The sequence below is a fragment of the Sinohyriopsis cumingii genome, chromosome 12 (genome assembly GCF_028554795.1).
Source record: "Sinohyriopsis cumingii isolate HCF-2022 chromosome 12, ASM2855479v2, whole genome shotgun sequence".
Taxonomy (NCBI): Eukaryota; Metazoa; Mollusca; class Bivalvia; order Unionida; family Unionidae; genus Sinohyriopsis; species Sinohyriopsis cumingii.
Window position 1 is genome coordinate 86,971,013 of NC_142972.1, and position 19,103 is coordinate 86,990,115.

At 37.5% G+C, this 19,103-nt stretch overlaps 1 long non-coding RNA gene across 1 annotated transcript in view; it reads right to left on the bottom strand.

Moving 5' to 3' along the window:
• The window catches only part of LOC149786905 (uncharacterized), a 28,635-nt gene extending 13,113 nt beyond the window's left edge, over positions 1-15,522 (bottom strand). Inside the window, exons 1-2 of the long non-coding RNA XR_016425228.1 lie at positions 15,401-15,522; positions 8,202-8,291 (exon numbers count right to left, since the gene is read on the bottom strand). This is a non-coding gene — a long non-coding RNA (uncharacterized LOC149786905). The remainder of the gene's footprint in view (positions 1-8,201; positions 8,292-15,400) is intronic.
• Positions 15,523-19,103: the final 3,581 nt, after the last annotated feature.

Below are 19,103 nucleotides of genomic sequence, written 5' to 3' on the forward strand. Positions count from 1 at the left end.
CAATGGTGCAAGCTTCTTTCAAAGGATCGACCCCTCCGTGTTCCATGAACAGTTCTCGAAATTTTCCACAGCAACGCCGTAAAATGTCCACGTCGGAACGACAATACTTTAACATTTCTTCCTGAAAGTCGAAAGGGTCCGAGGCGTGAGCTTGGTACCAAGCGTAGAAAGCTTCTCGTTGTTCGGTACGCATGTTGTCGGGGTCGTAATAGTGAGCCTCAGGCAAATGGGGTAGAACAGCATGTTGATTGGCTTCCGTATTGAAAAAGTGTGGAAAGTACCCTTTAGCCATTTCTGTCATTCCAAACGTTTTAGGCATTCGGCTCAAAGGCATGGCCAAGTAACTCATCGAATCTTTAAACTGCACTTGTCCCACTTGCATGAAAATGATTTTGGCTCCGTTCAAAATCACTTTAGGACGTTCGGTGCCATGTTCCGTATAGTACCTCAAAAGAAACTGTCCATCGTATCCGGAGAAATTGTGAGCCATCACCGTGGCATGACGATGACAATCTCCGTAACGTTCGATGTCCTCTTGGCTCCACGTCTTGTCAATGGGGTCTAAGACCCATTGGGCAAAATCGGCTAACGTGTTTGATCCCCGAAAGATTTTTTCACGTCCTCCAGGAATCTTGCTGCAGTGAGGGCAATGACTGAAGATAGGTTCTTGAATGCACTTCTCGCACGCTCGATGAGCCACGCAGAAATTAGGGATGTGAATGCCAGTCTCTTGCATGCATTCGAAATCGAAAAAGATGAAATTGCCTTTCTTCTTGTGACCGTCCTCTTTCTCTGGTGGGGGTTGGTATTTTTGCACGTAACATTCGTGTTCCAAGTCCACGATGTGGTGACAAATGTGACATTTTTTCTTTCCTCGACATACGTGTGCCTTGGCATTGTTGGTACGTATGCCTTGTCTACACGTAGGGCACAATCTCAGGAGTTGACAAGCACATTTCTTCTGTGAACCTTGTGTTTTCAGATGTTGTTGGTAACAGGTAGGGCTGACAAACGTGCGCAGACAAGTCGAACAAGGCACTGGTTCTTCGCTCAGACAGGGTGGAGAGGCCAAACATCCTGGGCATTTCCATCCACAATGCTTGTGTTGCTCTCGATTATTATAACCATAGTCACATTTCTCACAGTAATATCTGTATCCCAGGAATCCGGTGATACTGGTAATGGTATCGAAATGGTCATCGTGATGATAAACATGAATGTATTTTCCGTCCTTAAAGTCTTGGCCTCGAAACTACAGAGACCCGCGCATTTCTTGAGGGTGCACTTTCAAGGTGTAGCGTGGAGCTAGGGCATCTTGCAATTTTTGCATCTCAGGAATGCCACAGGGTGTATCTTTGGACAGGCTAGCTTGTTGCAACAGGAGTTCTGCTTCGTTTCGTTGTTTGGTTCGGTTCGATTTTCGAATGTTCTCCCAGGTTCTTTTCCATTCTACCGTGTCGTTCTTGTTGGCATAGGTTCGTCCCACCACGATGGCACGGGCTAAACACATCTGGTCATGAGGATTGTGAATTTGGACAAGACTACGCTTAATGCTGCGAAGCTCGTTCACCAATAACATCTTTTTGCGTCCTGTCCCTTGAGGAAGAGAGACGTGGGCCATTTTCAGTGTGGCTTTACCATCGGTGATGTCAAACTGGTCATTAGATTGTTGTACGTGTTGAATCTTGTCCATGATTTTGGAAGGGGTTAGTTCTGCAGGTCTGCTAAACTCGATCCAAACAGGGGATTTCAAACCGTCGTGATCTATGGATAGTGTCAAGCGATCGTCTTCTTTGGGTTGACATTGTCGCTTGAGTGCGGTGAGCAAAGAATCCCACATCTCGGTGATAAACCCTTCTGCTTTCTCCAAGGGTACGTCGGCCTTGAAATCTTTAAACTTCACCGTGTAGGTGTAAGCCGTGGTTCTAAATTTTCTAGAGGAGCGCTTTTCCGTCTCTCGAATGGAATAGTACTTTTCAGGGTTGACTAAGGGTGGTGAACTTGGTTTAGAGGTTTCAAATTCTGGTTCACTCATGTCCTCTTCAAAATCACTGGCATGAATTTGTGCCAAGATTTCAGCTCTGGTACGAGGCGATAGATCACGTTTCTGCCTCTTACTTTCTTCTTCTTCTTTCTTCTCGAATGAATGGGATCGTTTCATCTTGAGTGAAAAACGTCAAATGACTCAAGTTTAAACACCACAGACTAATTTATAGTCATGGCAAACCAGCGTATATAAAAAGGGTGTGTGTCTTGTCCTTTCACTATTCATTTCACTCTCAAACCGAGGAGAACGATGGAAGAGACTACCCAGATGGAACGTTTCGTCAGAGCTTTGCGAGGGGTCATTAGAAAATTCTCTTCAGACCAGCCGACGGACTACTCTCCTTCCTTTCGAGATAAAAGTCAAGATACTTGCTATATCTGTCAGAAGAAAGGGCATTGGTCTTCAGAGTGTCCAGACCGTCAAAAAGGAAAAAAAAACAGGGGCTAAAAAGGACAAAAGTCAAGATACCTGTTATTATTGTAAAGAAAAAGGACATTGGTCTCCAGATTGCCCAAAAAAGAAACAAGAGGAGTCAGAAGAAAAGAAGGATTCTTCAGAAGAAGAGAGGGATTCTTCGGAAGAAGAGAGGGATTCTTCAGAGGAAGAAGAGGAAGAAAGAAGACAATTCTATTTAAAAGAAGCAAAGAAACAGGAGAAGAAAAGAAGAAGGGAAGAAAATGAGATAAAAACGGTGAAGAAATTCAAAAAACAGAGAGACTAAACAAGGAGAAAGAAGAAGTCAATGAACTTTTAATTAAAGTGTTCTGTGGTGAATTGTGAATTGGATTGTAAAAAAATGGATAAAAGAATACATGAATGATATAAGGTAAGTGTCTTTGAGTTTTGATTTTAAAATAAGAAGCTACACTCACGCACTCATACACAGACACGTACTATAAGGGTAAAATGGGTGGGGTTTATTTTTGAGTTATTGGCAAATTGAAATTGTATTTCTTTTCGAGAAATGTGGGTGGCCCTGAAAAGGGCCTTTTTAGTTTGGTGTAGGGGTGAGTTTAACCAATCAACTTTAACTGCCTTAAGCCTTTGCCACGGCCAAGGCCTACTTCTGATGATTGGGTTGAAATCACTAAGGGTGGTACGACAGGCTTAGTTACAGGGTTGGCGTGTTTAGCTCGGGAAGGTCATATTCTCTTCGGTCGTGATAAAGAAGTCTGATACATTTGTTTCAGACTTCTTAACTCCGCTAAAATGTCCAACAGTACCGTAGCCGTTTGATTTTCACCCTCTTGTTTCTTTGCTGCTACTTCTTCTTGCTGTTGTTGCTGTTGTTTTTTTCTTACCTCTTCTTGTTGCTGTTGCTGTTGCTGTAGGAGAAAAGCTTGTTCCGCTTCCTTTTGTCGTTGCATAAATTTCTCCAATTCTTCTTTCTGTCTCTGTCTAAAATTCTCCACTTGCGGTAATGAAGAAGTTAACGAAGGTTCTGGAACAAATTCTTGCGAGGTAAGAAAATCCACAAAATCCCAGTGTACCTCTTCTGAAAGTAAGTCCGGGTTCCCTTGGGCAGTCTCCCCTGCTGGTGCACCCCAATGGATCGTTTTCTGAGTTTCCGTCATGTTGAATCACTGTCGCATAGATTGACTGCACACAAGCGCTAACGAATCTATATAGACCACGTGACGTCACAGACTGCTCTCTTCGGATTGGATGCGAGCTGACTGAATTTTGTAACGCGTGTTCGGATTGGTGAATGAATTCAATCCGTTTCAATCCTTCCTGTACCTATAAATAAGCACAGTTCACTGCATTGATTCACCTATTCTCGTCGCTTCAAGATGTGGACCACAGTTGAGTCATCCACCCTTGTGTCTTCCATGATGTTTAGGACGGACATGCTCATGTATGTCAGGTCCAAGTGGACTGTTGTTGATAGGACAGATACTATTCAATGGATGAGGAGAGTTTACATAGAAAGACAAGGATGTCTCAAGAGGGTACTTGTGTATGGACCGGTAGTTAGAAGGAGTTTAAGAAGAAGAAGAAGAAGATGTGACAGATGCCATCTATGTTAATATTAATATTAACATAAACCCAAAGGCCCTTTTCAGGGCCAGCCATATTTCTCGAAAAGAGATAGCCTTTCCATTGCCTACCCCTTTTCTAAATTTAAATTTAAATTTAAATTTAAAAAAACTTTAAATAAAAAAAAAATCCCATATTCAATTCCCCTTGTCCCTAGACAAACCCAAACTCTATTCCCATGTTAATTTCCCTTGTCCCTAGACAGACCCAAACTCTATGTTAAATTCCCATTGTCCCTAAAGTGGCCCAGCGTTTTTCTCCATGTTAAATTTCCATTGTCCCTAGAGTTGCCCAGGGGTGTTTTTAATGCTAAGTCCCATTGTCCCTATGGTGGCCCACTTAACTACTCTCTGTTTATATGACCATCTATTTAGGAAGAGTATGTTTAAACAACTAATTGGGTATTCACATTGGACATCAAATCGCCATTATTTTCATATGGGACCAAAGAGACACCATAATATGTTTTCAGGTGAAAACTCGTTACTCGTATGTCATCCATTTAGAAGTAGTATCGACATAAGACTTTTTTTTTTTTTTACAGATGACCACTGTGGGGTTATACCGGCGCGAACAAACTGGTAATAAAGAACGGCTGGCAGGGAGATGACGTGCAACAGACTAGCCTTTAATTTATCGTTGTCTGTAACAATTAGAGCTAAAGAGAAAAATATTTACCACACGCCACACTTTACTTACCCCTCCTCCACCAAAGAAATGAAAATAAAATAAGAAGAACAGCAAAGAATATAGTATTTGAAAGTGTCCGATCAAGTTGGCAATATATATGATAGGATTGTTTGGTAATGCATCAGGGACCTAGCATATGAATTATTTAATGGAGCTTGTATTTAATTTTGTGCGTGTGGGGATTTACGTCGAAGAGATATAACTATTTTAAATTTAACTACTGGCATCGTACTCTCACAGATTACATATTACAAAGTATGATCTCGAAAATAGGTCCATGTAAACAACTGAATACAGACGTACCTTATATGGACTGAGATACGTGACGAAAATTTAACAATTTGGCATACGTTTAGGGTTACAGATGGGTACTGCGAGATTTAAAACTGAGTTAAAATTTTGAAAACTCGGAAGTCAGCTTGACTGAAAATGGCGATTGGTCAACAAATTCACTTTTAATTTCAACAATATTTTCTGAAAGTGTCGATAAATGACATGAATACCGAAGAATATATTGTCTTGCTTCTTGAATGAAACTAGACCCTTGAAAACGCTTTAAAACCCCACCTGAAAATATGTTGTGGTTCTCCTCACATGATCTATGTACATCGTTGTCTTGAAAATGGCAAATAATATACAAATAATAAAACGATTTCGAAAACTAAGGAAACCCAGTCTGCTTCTTGAAGCTATTTACTCTGATTCAGAGTTTCACGGGATATTATACGTGTAGTGTATAGGTACGGGATATTATACGTGTAGTGTATAGGCACGAGATATTATACGTGTAGTGTATAGGTACGGGATATTATACGTGTAGTGTATAGGCACGGGATATTATACATGTAGTGTATAGGTACGGGATATTATACGTGTAGTGTATAGGTACGGGATATTATACGTGTAGTGTATAGGCACGGTATATTATACGTGTAGTGTATAGGCACGGGATATTATACGTGTAGTGTATAGGTACGGGATATTATACGTGTAGTGTATAGGTACGGAATATTATACATGTAGTGTATAGGTACAGGATATGATACGTGTAGTGTATAGGTACGGTATATTATACATGTAGTGTATAGGTACGGGATATTATACATGCAGTGGATAGCAGACAAGTTCTAAATCAAATTGTAGTTGAAGTTTTACATATTTTATAACTTCGCCTATGCCCAAAAACTTTGGACTGATTTTTTTAATGTAACCTACTACCCCATCCCTCCCCCTTGCAACACTTGTTGATGAAAAGTTTAAATTCAGAATTGGAAAAAAATGTAATGTATAATGTAATAAATTCAACACAATTTATGGTATCATGAAATTGAATTTAGACATAATAATGATATTTACGCAGTATTTTGATCGTCGGTGTAATTCTGATATCGTAATTCTGTAGTGTGTGTGTGTGTGTGTGTGTGTGTGTGTGTGTGTAATTTGGGTTGAAAATGTACTTTTAACAATTTGTCAGTTATATCGCGACGATGTCTGCAGTGGTGCAGTTTATAGTGTTGTCAAGCACGGGCGCATCATGCCACGGACATGTAGCATCATGTTCCACCTGGTCACATTATCCTGACACCAGACCGAACAGTCCTAGCCTCTTAATTCAGAGCATCAAGCGAGTAACATTTGGATAAGTCATAGGTATGACTCGGCCGGGGTTCGAACCCACGACCTCCCGCATCCAAGGCGGAGGCTCTAACCACTTGGGCCATCGAAGTGTGTAACTATGTATAGTACACCAGTGTGTGTGTGTGTGTGTCAAACATTGTGATACTATCAATTTAAAACTTTATAACAATATCAATACAGCAATTTCTTAAGTTACGTTGAATTTTAAATATTTGTTTATACTTAATAATAATAATAATAATAATAATAAGGATAATAATGAATCATGTTATATGTGTCTGGCCACCAGAGTGGACCATTTTATCTGTTGGTAGCCATCATGATGTATCTTGTTAAATGTGCCTAACCAATAGGGTTGATGATGTTTGCTGTGTTGTTTCACCAGAGTGGATCATGCCATATGTGTCTAGCCATTCTTGTGGATCATATTCTATGTTACTGACCATTAGGGTGGACCATGTTATTTGTGTCCAACCATTTGGAGTGGATAATGATATCCGTGTCAAGCAATTGGGGTTGATCATACTATATTTGTCCAACCATCAGGTGGATCGTTCTGTCTGTGACTCACCATTACGGTGGATCATGCAATCCGTGTCTAACCATTAGAGTGGCTCATGTTATATGTGACTAAACATTAGGGTGGATCATTCTATGTGTCTAACCATTAGATGGATCATGTTCTCTGTGTATATCCATTATGGTGGATCATGTTATCTGTGTTTAGTAATTAGGGTGGATCATGTTATATGTGACTAACCATTAGGGTGGATCAAGATATATATGACTAAGCATTAGGGTGGATCATGTTATCTGTGAAAAGTCATTTAGGGGGATCGTGTTATATGTGTATATTAGGGTTGATTATGTTATATATGTCTAATCATTAGGGTGGATCGTGTTATCTCAAAGAATCCAGACTTATCCAGTGTTACACATGTTGCCCACGAAAACATGTTTAGGGCATCCAATAAACCCGTGGAATATGACGTAATGCCATCAAATCATATTGGCGCGTTGCATGAATTACTTGAATATGGGAATGGAGGGGATGAACCTCGCCACTGTTTTTGGTCGAAACACTAAAAAATAACAAATAAACTTCGCGGTTTTTGAGAGCTAAAAAAAGAAATTACTTTTAGGGTTTCCACTTTGTATTTATATTGATGTTCAACTATTGAAAAGCGAAATACCGATACATGTTATTTTTGTGTTCCTGAAAAAATATATTCGTACGAAAGGAACTATACATTTGGCTTTATAGACAATTAACAAACTGTCATACTTTTAACCTTCTCAAAAATATCCACACTGAAAATTTATTTTATTTTTCATATACGTAGCAAAATATTAACATCGAAACATTATTGTCAGTAGTAAGAAAAAAATAACAAAAATCCTACCATGAAAATCCGACTTATAAGAGGCCAAATACACCATCCTGCGTCCGATAAAGTATAGTGTTTATTTTTAAATGTTCATTTTTAACGCATTTCATTGCTATATATGGGACACCTTTTAATATCAGGCAGCTAAATCAATACTCAATACGTTTACTGTTTAAAATTGCATTACATATCAATTTATTGAATAATCTCATGAAGTATATTCGACCTGAAGTAATAAATAAAAGAGAACTATGTCATCAAGATTCCGACTGATAAAAATGTTGACGATGGTGTATAACTTCCGCCTAACACGTTTAGCATGCTCTGGAACACTATGTATACGTATTGATGTGTTAGTAAATAAATAGCAACAAGGTTGTTATATGTATATCACATACCTTCTGCTTTTAGTTCCAGAGTCCTAGCATAGACCAGATTGCAAATAGTTTTCCGTGATGTTGATGTGGCCATCTTATCGTCTAAATGGACTGTGAATAAAAACGTATCGATTTTAGGTGAAATGAGTTGCCAACCTAACATATTATATGTGTTAGAACTGAGTAGCAAAGAACAAAGAACAAACTCCCGGCCAAAATCTATATACATGACTACCATTTAATTTAGAAATTAACGTAAATATCAGCTTGTGTGCAAAAATGTGTACTGTTAAAAACAACAAAAAATAGATTTTGACTGTGTGCTTAAAGGCATCAAGTAAATACTGACCATTTAGCACTACAACTATATGTCTTGACTGTGCATGTGCAAATATAAATATCGTGGATTACTGCTTTATCAAACTGGCAAAGTGTATTCACTTAATATTAATAATGCAACAATATCGATAACATCATATATAATCAACTAAGTTCAGTATCATCTAATGTAAAAAAAAAAATGTTTGCTGGGTCCGTCGTCCGTTGTCCTTGGTATTGTTTGACAATCAGTCAAAAGAAAAGTCAGTTATGAGTAGGGTGTAATCTTTCTTATATCTGTGAGAAATTGGATGAGATGATGTGCTAGATTCTAAACAACAACTGTTACTGTGGAATCGTTGCATGTTGGATTATGAATAACCATTGTACACATTATTGGGGCTTTCTCGCATGTTGGATTGTGAATAGCCATTGTACACATTATTCGGTCTTTCTTGCATGTGATAACTCTAGAGGCTCTATTTTTTAGACTTGCTTTCGACAACTTATTGTTGTTATTGTTGTAGGGTGTAACGACAGTTTTCAGCACAATATAGGCTATACATGGCGGCCGGTATAAATGATGGAGGAAGAACCCAGGAAAACCCAGAAAGAAACAGTGTCCCACGAGAAGATACTGGCAAGCACTCCCGAATACCCATATTGGCCGAATCCGAGACTCGAACCCACGCAGACAGAGGTGAGATGGCAGTAATCCATAACGGTGAGCGCTTTAGACCACCCAGCCATTCGTGGCCCCACACCTTATTGTGATAACTTTGTACAGACGAAGAACTTTTGGGATAGAAACAGGCATTATCTAAAATTGACCTCAAAGAACTCAATTCGTGCGCATTGCATTCCATTTGTATTTCGAAATATATTCTCTCTCTCTCTCTCTCTCTCTCTCTCTCTCTCTCTCTCTAACACATACATTTCCGGAAACGTAAGCACCATAAATTCAAACAACCTTCACTGTGTCTTAGACTGCCATCAGTGTTTTTGACCTGTACAGTTACTGAAGGTGGTTGCAAGTGTTATGATGATCATGGTGACATCCACGATAACGAATACAATAATACCGGAGCAACAGGAAAGACACACGGCCTTGCCGAGGATGAAACCCATGATATCCCTAACTCACGACGGACGTTCTACCATTTGAGTTATCAGAGCTGACACACGTATTCCGACCCGTTACATAGGAATTACTAGTCCAACATTTCTACCTCTTTCTATGTCTGGAACGCAAAATCTACTCTACACCAATATTTTGATAACAAGTTGAAAAGTGTACCACGACTATCAATATTTTTCCGTTAATACTTCATTCACAGGTAAACATCACTCATTTCCATGTATGATGGGTTTACCCATTGAAACGAAGGGTTTGTTCCTCTTGTATCTGCCTCACATTGTCTGTACTAATCATTTCGTGCACATCCTGAATTCGAAACAGATGATTATCCATGTGAGATATTCACATTCTTGATTTTATGTTTTTCCGGATAATTTATTTGAGGAAGAGACCTTTTAAGCTGTTTTTGTTTCTTAGGTATTCCATTGCTTTATTAGTTCATTCATCTGATATGATTTTTTTTAAAATCTCTTTTTAAAGTGGCATAACAATTTTAATTTGAAATACTATCTTGTATTACTTCTTAGTCACATTTTAAGCCAAGTGTTTAATGTTTTAATAAGTACAAAATTATAAAATAAAACAAAGTTTTCGGTTTAATAAAAAAAACAACAGCACTATAAACCATGATTATGTGCATCATTTTTAAATATATAATTTCAGTCAGAAGTCTCCAAGTCTGACTTTACCGCTCTGGTGGCCTAGTGGTTAGAGCGTCCGCCTCGGATGCGGGAGGTCGCGGGTTCGAACCCTGACCGAGTCATACCAAAGACTATTAAAAATGGTACTGACAGCTACCTAGCTAGGTACTCAGCATTAAGAGGATAGTGTTAGGACCGGTCGGACTGATATCAGGATAATGTGATTGGGTGGGATATGATGATACATGTCTGCGGCATGATGCCCCAGTCCTAGACATCACTTTAAGCTGCCACCATACGTCACCACGGCCAGTAATGTTACGTCTGCAACTGTTAAACTAAATTAAGTATGTGTTATTGATATACAACCTATCCTATCAGTGTCTCTTCTAAAACGTTTTGATCGGAGTCTATTCTACATCGACCCAAGTCATATTCTGGTCTAAACTGTGCTTCAATCACGTGCTATGATCACATGCCAGCTTGTTGATAAGATAGCTACTACGTAGCAAACAAGATCATGTGACGAATGACAGCGTTCGTTACATGGCCTGTTCTATATTAAAGTGCCGCCTTCCACAATGTCACTATGTCATCTCTGAATAAGCGTACAAGAGACATGCGTCGTTATCTGTGGAGGTTTCTATGATGATACCCAAGCATTTTCTTAGGAATATTTCAATATCTATCACACCCACTTTTTTCTGCTGCTCCAATCCCCGTTTCTCTCTCTCTCTTTGTCTCTATATGTGTCTCTGTCTCCCTCCCTCTCCTCTCTCTCTCTCTCTCTCTCTCTCAACAACTAATAACTCCCATTTCTTTCCACTATTCTGTCTAGAATATCCCCACCCCTACTCCCATTTATTTCCATTAAGCTCTCTCTCTCTCTCTCTCTCTCTCTCTCTCTCTCTGTCTCTCTCTCTCATACCATCACCACCAACATAATTGATATCAGCAGACATGGCTATTTTGGTACATTCTTGTTGAAATGTTGCCAGGTCAACACGAAGCAAACGATTCCAGGTCAGCTTACAGTGTAAGAGTGAAAAACCGTTGCATTGTCAAGGAAATTATAATAAACAATAATAATCGTATCTATTAAGTAATAGTTTGTAAACTAAAACGTTGGGTAAGACAAATTAAACGCTTAATAACAGTGATATTAATCCATACATATATTAATGCCGGTGGGGTATGCGATGATGATGATTAACGTGATACTAATACGGCTGTTACTTATGCTTTTTCTATTCTTTATACATATGTAGAACCCCAAATCTAGGATCCATTTGTAACTTGTAGGAAAGTTCATTTCTACAATAAAGCATAGATCTATTACCTTAGCATTCTCGTGAAAATAGGTTTAGACCTTAATAACCTGTCCGTAAATCCTTCCTGAATATACATGTATGGACGGCTATACTTTCTGATTATCCATGCGAAACAATAATGCAGTGCATGCTATCTATAATTCTGCGCTTTATGCATGAATCTTGCTTGGTTGGTAGGTATGGCAGTTGGGAGATCGTCACCTAGGACAACGGAAATATGATTTAAATCAAACTGGCACGCACCTTAGACCACCTGGCCATTCTAGGCCTGTTGATCTTCATCTTTATTAACCATTTCATGCTGTAAATATGTCTTGCATTCTTCTGAGATAACCATTTATAAACGAACTTGAACAGAACATAAAGTCATGTACATCTTTTATGAAAATTACTATTAAATTAAATCATACATCGGCTTGGTATTTGTTACACACTGTGAACACTTACAATGTAAATATGCATTTATACAGTTTTATAATCATACGAAAGATACTTACAAAATTTCTATAAATCCCTCAACATGTTTGCTTCATGAATTTACATAAAGTATTCTTCTACTTTCCCTGTATTAAACCCTGATTCTATCAACAACCAAACCAAACACTTCGAGAATATCCCAAGCGTATACCAGAAAAATAGGTTATGTACACGGCACCTTTCCTGGATGACACACCAGCTAGGTTATAAAAGGTTATCATAGCCAGGTGATTTATGTTATTGCGAACTACTGTTGTTGTTGTTGTTCTAGGGTTTAACGCCATTTTTCAGCACACGATAGGCTATTGATGGCGGCCAGTATAACTGGTGGAGGAAGAACCCTGGAAAACCCTGGGAAGAACCACCGACCCACGAGAAGCTACTGGCATAACTCGTTCATATTGCTGTTCAATCAAATGCAGGCACTCAACATAGATAAACCACAATAAAAGGGATGAATGAATAAGCATCCAATTATCACTGTAAAAATCCTATATTTGCATACACGTCTTTCGATTTATTTATTTGCTTTTAGTGTGTGTGTGTGTGTGTGTGTATGTGATTTGGATTTTTAACGTCGCTTTAACAATTTTTCAGTCATATCGCTACGATGTCTGCAGTGTGACAGTTAATAGTGATGTCTAGCACTGGGGCATCATGCCGCATCCAATTATCACAGTATATCTGGTATCACGGTACCAACTGTTTTTCCATATACCTCAATGCTAATGTTTTGTGAAATAAATATACTTTCTGTCCTACTTGGGCATGCATGTCACACGCTGTCATATAGAACAATGCTAGATTGTCAATTTGACAATGACATAACCAGGTACTCCATTGCATTTAAGAGAGATAACTCTACTGGAACTAGACAGGGGTAAGAGTTATCTAGTCACAACAAGCACATTTTCAGTCATGTGTACCATATTTTAAAAAAATCATAAAAAATACAAAATATGATCTAGATAGAAATTAACACAAACTCACGTGTTGCCAAGAGGCTCAACTTTTTTTTAAGCCAAACAGAAAGTACAAGTCTTACATAATGCACCAATCACAGCTAGTTTTGTTCTTTAATTCTGAATACAATGTTCCATACACCTTAAGCTCCGCCCACCTGGACTTGCGCAATTGGTACCGTTATACCATCTCCTATGTTTGCATACACGTCTTTCGGTTTATTTATTTGCTCTGTGTGTGTGTGTGTGTGTGTGTGTGTGTGTGTGTGTGATTTGGATTTTTAACGTAGCTTTAACAACTTTTCAGTCATATCGCTACGATGTCTGCAGTGTGACAGTTTATAGTGATGTCTAGCACTGGGGCATTATGCCGCAGACATGCAGCATGATGTCCCACCCAGTCACATTAGGGGTCGTCCATTAATTATGTCAACAAGATGGGGGGATGGGGTTTGAAGAAGTTTGACAATTGTTGACATGGGGGAGTTCAAGATAAATTGACGTCAACAATGTTATTTTTTACGATAAATTTAATAAATCAAAAAATAGGCAATTAGTCGGTGCATTGGTATCGGGTGCATCGGTTCAACAAGAAATTAATGAATCAGCCACTGTGCCCATTATAACAATTGAGGAACATTTGGTTTCCCCATGGGAAGATGATAGAAGCTAGAATATAAAGTCTCGATTTTTTCATGAATTCAAAGTGTTACAGTAAATTTGAAACCTGTTAAACAAGTAAAAAAAATTATTAAAATTTATTTGTAGACCTTTCAATTTCCATAATTCTATTTTTAGCATAAAAGCCAGCCGTAGAAAATATTGTTAGTTTGTACGGGGGGGGGGGGTAAAATTTTTATTGGGGGGGGTCACTGAAAGTTTGACAGTTGTTGACGCGGGGGGGGGGATAAAAAATTGCCTCAAAAACTGTTGATATAATTAATGGACGTCCCCTTATCCTGACACCAGGCCGACCAGTCCTAACACAAACCTCTTAATGCTTAACGCCAACCGAGGCAGCTGTTAGTACCATTTTTATAAGTCTTTGGTATGACTCGACCGGGGATCGAACACACGACCTCCCGCATCCGAGGCTGACGCTCTAACCACTAGGCCACCTGAGTTGTTTTTAGTAACCCGATTACTTGCATCTATCCATTTGTCAGTCAAATAAATAAAGTTTTTTTCTAAACTTTAAATCGTCCAATTTACGTTTTATCTACATTCTCTTCATCGTACTGGCATCACCAGAAAAACAACAACTACACCAACTTCTACCACTACTGGAGGTGTTGCTACAACTAACATCAAACCACATCTCAACCTATCATCAAAATACTATCACCACAACTGATAGTAATAGTGTCTTTATTAAAGTGATATAACAGTGTTGGCAACTTTCACCTTTACTAACGGTGATAGTAGTGGTGATGATAATGGTGGTGATGATGTTAATAATTGTGACGATGATGATAATGGTGGCGATGATGATACTAATGGTGGTGATGATGATAATGGTAGTAATGACGATAATGGTGATGACGATAATAGTGGTGATGACGATAATGGTGTTGATGATACTAATGGTGATGATAATAATGGTGGTGATGATGATATTAATAGCGGGTATGATAATAATGGTGACGATGGCGATAATTGTGATGATGATACTAATGGTGATGATGATCATGGTGGTGACGACGATTATGGTCATGATGATACTAATGGTGTTGGTGACGATAATGGTGGTGATATAGTCACTATCGTCCTACACTGAAGTTGTTACCAAATCGATTTGTAGTTCCGTATCAGCTCTAAACTCAGCCATGATATGAGTGTGTATCAAGTCTGACCTCAAAGACTCTAAGCATCTGTGTATCAAGTCTGAACTCATCCATTCTATATATTTGTGTCAATACGTGATAACAAACACATTCAAAACTAATGTAATTCCAGTAATGTTTCTACGATGGCCAAGAGCAGCCGAATTTTTTATATTTTAAAGAAAATAATTTTTTACTTGTACATATTTTTCTCAGATGACACAAATTTCTGCATATGCACACATTTGGGTTACTTTGTAGTTGTAGACGGCAACGAACAGCGTCTACAAAAATGTTCCTATTTACACAGTTCAGTTTCTTTGCATGGTTAATATGTTGTCCGCAATTGGCTATCATATATTCCATACACAGACTAGAGAATAACACGGGTGATAAGAAATAATAACTATGTAGTCAGACTGATACGCGCAAAATACATCGACTGAGTAACTGTCACCCGTTGTGACCACATGAAATATAAATATGTATTTGTACGGTTTTATAATCATATGAAAAAGAAGGATACTTACAGATTTTCAATAAATTCCTCAAAATCTTAGCTTCCTGAATATACACAAAGTATGTTTCTTCTTTCCATGTACTAAATCCTGTTGCTATAAACAAATTAAAACAAACACTGCCACAATTTCCGAAGCCTATACCAGCCAGCTAGGTTATAAATAGATCAACTTACCTGGATGACCCGCCAGCTGGGTTATGCAAATACTACCTTACCTGGGTGAATTATGTTGTTGCAAACTACTGCCTCAAGGACCTCTCGAGGATCAGATCACTGTATAACTAGATGCCTACTTCGTTCATGTGGATTGTGCAAGCTTAATAGCCCATTTCATACCGAATTTAACCGAGTTTCTCCGTAATTATCCGAATAACCTCCCGAGCTACTTTATACTCCAGCCAATCAAACGTCTCTATGATCAGATTACTGTATAACTATATGGACATAGTACACAATTAATTTTACTATATGTTCTCTACATTTGTTTCTCAGTACTGACCTTTCCACTGTGTGACAATCAATGCAAATCATATGTTAATCTAAAATACCTTCAAAGATGACTTCACGGTGAAGTTCTTGTCAAAGGTTGACCTGCTCTTTTTTAAGATCATTGACTGTGAACATAACAGAATGTAACCAGAACACGTATTTCACTTCCGGATCATCACCAAGGCCTGATTACTCACTGTGCACTGTCGCCAAAATACATACAGACAACAACACCCTGAGCTCATATTATCAAGAAGAAACAGTTACCTTTAAATCCCTACCAAAAATGCATAAATAAAACTCTTCTATCACCACCAAAATGAGAGAGGAAAAAATGTTCTAAAAATAGACTAGAACTACATTCGTGGGTACTGAACTGGAAGTATTAATTGTGATGTAATTCCTGACAGGCTCCATGTTTTACGCCAATTTTAGTCAAACTTTTATATTTGCATGCTATACCTATTTCAACTTTACACATGAAGTCTTTTTGAATTTCCTCGCAAGGAAAACATGTGACACCTGTCAGAAAGTATGTAGTGCTGGTGTTCCACAGGGTGCAAGTTCTGGTCCAAGTGCTCTTGAGAAACCAAAACTAAATTTGCTATATCTTCCTTAATTATAGGAATTTTTCAATGCAGTAAAAACCTAATTGTGATACAAGATAAGCCCTGTCTGAAAATATGTTTGAAAGTTACAAATGTTGATAAATTCAGTTTTAATGGCAAATTAAATAAACATATAAATTTTAAAAACTAAATTTTATTGAAAACTTAAATTTTCATACAAGTTTTAAAACACAGTTTGACAAATTTTAGACAGAAAAGTTGACTAATGAATGATATTTAAAACAAATAGTTTGGGTCTGTATAACTGATAACATTTTCCCCAGGGGTAGTGAAGCATCATAGCTCATAGTGATTTTGGCAGCAAACCGCAATATGCCTGTCCAGATGCATATAGGTGTACACACTAAAGAAACACTGACAGGTGCTATGTTCCACATTTATTGTGTCAGGTACTTAGGCAGTTGTTTCCATAACTAATAGCACATTCAGATTTAAAGTTCTAATGGGACCACTACCATGTTTTATAGCAAAAATGCATTCCATTTCAATGTCGATAACAACAAAAGGGGGCAATGGGATAGGAAAATAGTTTCTAGGGAGGTTCTACCTTACTGAAAAATGGTGCTGATCTCTCTCATGAAAACCTAAGCCATGTCTTTGAGGTGCCATATATCAGTGTGGTGATATGAACTAATCTTGGTCACTTATGGCAGTACACTGCACATGCCCTTATGAAACCATGCTATTACCACCAGACTACTCAGGAGAGCTTCCAAGCTGATCCAACTCTAACACTTTGTTCCAGATACCAGGCTAGACCTGAAAAGATACAATATGTTTCACTTAATTCTAGAAAACAGTAAGATCTATGTAAATGAAGTTAAAATGTGTTAGATATGGTGATTTCAAATTAACATTAAGGTTGCAAGCATGGGGGAAAATATTAAACTTGACAGAGTGACACTCAGAAATGTGAAGCAATGGCCATGTATTAAAGTGTTAAATTCATCCTAAAAGTATATGAGGTTTCTAGAAGCACATTTAGCCATTTACAAGTTAAATAACTAATCAGGTAGACTATGTATCATAAAGTTTAAGGCAATGTTGGGGTGGTGAGGTTTGATCATTGGTGTAAACATTATTACATACCAGTATACAGGAAAGTCAAGTGACAATGTACTAAATTAGAATGTGTTACTATAAGCATTCTTATTCATGAGGGAAATAACAATTTTGGATATTGCAAGTGAATACAGCCAAATGTGGTCATACAAATCAACTATAAGCACCAATAAATCCTATATCATCAGCTAAATGTGAAATTCTCATCCCCAAAACTTGTAAACAAGGATGGAAATTTGCATATATGGGACATATACAATGTGCTTGTTAAGATCAAATGTGCAAACACAATTCAAATGATCTATTTGAACATTTATATGGTATTTTGAAGAGTGTTGGTTACCAATTATTAAGCTCATTGATTGAGTGGAATCAGATATCAGCTGATTTTTCAATACCGCACTCTGTCAAAGTACTAAATTGAAATATGTTACCATACATAGGCATATTCATGATGAAAATAACATTTTGGGATATTTTCAGTGCACATAGCCATAAATGTGCTTTACAGGTTCACTATAGGTACAATGTCAGCCTATATGATGTACTGAATGTGAACTTTTGATCCCAAACATTCTAAAATGGATGGATATTTGTACATGTGGGATATGTAACCATGTACAAAGTTAAATTCAAATAATCTGTTTGAATGCTTCTTATGTAATCTTTAGAGTGTCAGTTAACAAATAGTATTAGTAATTAATAATGCATAAAGCAAGATGGATCATTAGAATTCCCATAACATCATATAGGCCACAATGCCGCACTACACCAATAATATCTTAACCTAACTGAACAATGAAATGGAATGCATTTTGTATTCAACTTACATCATTTTGCTTTTTTCTTACATCCAAGGGTAAATATACCTGGGGGAAGCATATTTTATCCCTTTGACCTGTATTTCATTCTCAGACAGCTTAAAATGATTAGTACAGAACTTGAGTAGGTTCTAGTATAAAGTTTTCATCACTGTCCTCTCACTAAATACCTTATAACTATGTTTATAAAGAATTACTGAAGGCTATACAAGCAGATGTTTGTTACTCAGGAAGTGACCCCATCGTAAACACATAAATTAACTGATTGGACCCCTAATAAATAGTCTGAATGGCCAATACAAATTATAATTTTGTCTTCATGTATTTTTAATGAAGGTCTCATTTTGACTACAAAGATATTTTTCTCTGACAAAATGTGACAAAAATCCAACATTGGAGCTTTTATATGGTGTAGGAATACATACATGCTGATAACATTTAATATGATTCCCAAAAATATTATATATGTGCATTTTAGGGGTTTTTTAATTATTTTTTTTAATTTTTTTTAAATTTTATTAAAAATTTTAAAATAAAAATTAACTTTTTACTTTTAATTGCATTTTTATATTTTAAAAGTCAACATACATGACATATTAAAATTTCATGTGTCTATCATTAATAATAAAGATTTTATACCAATTTAAACTTTGCTCCAATACTGCCCTGACAGGACATAGTACACAATTAATTTTACTATATGTTCTCTACA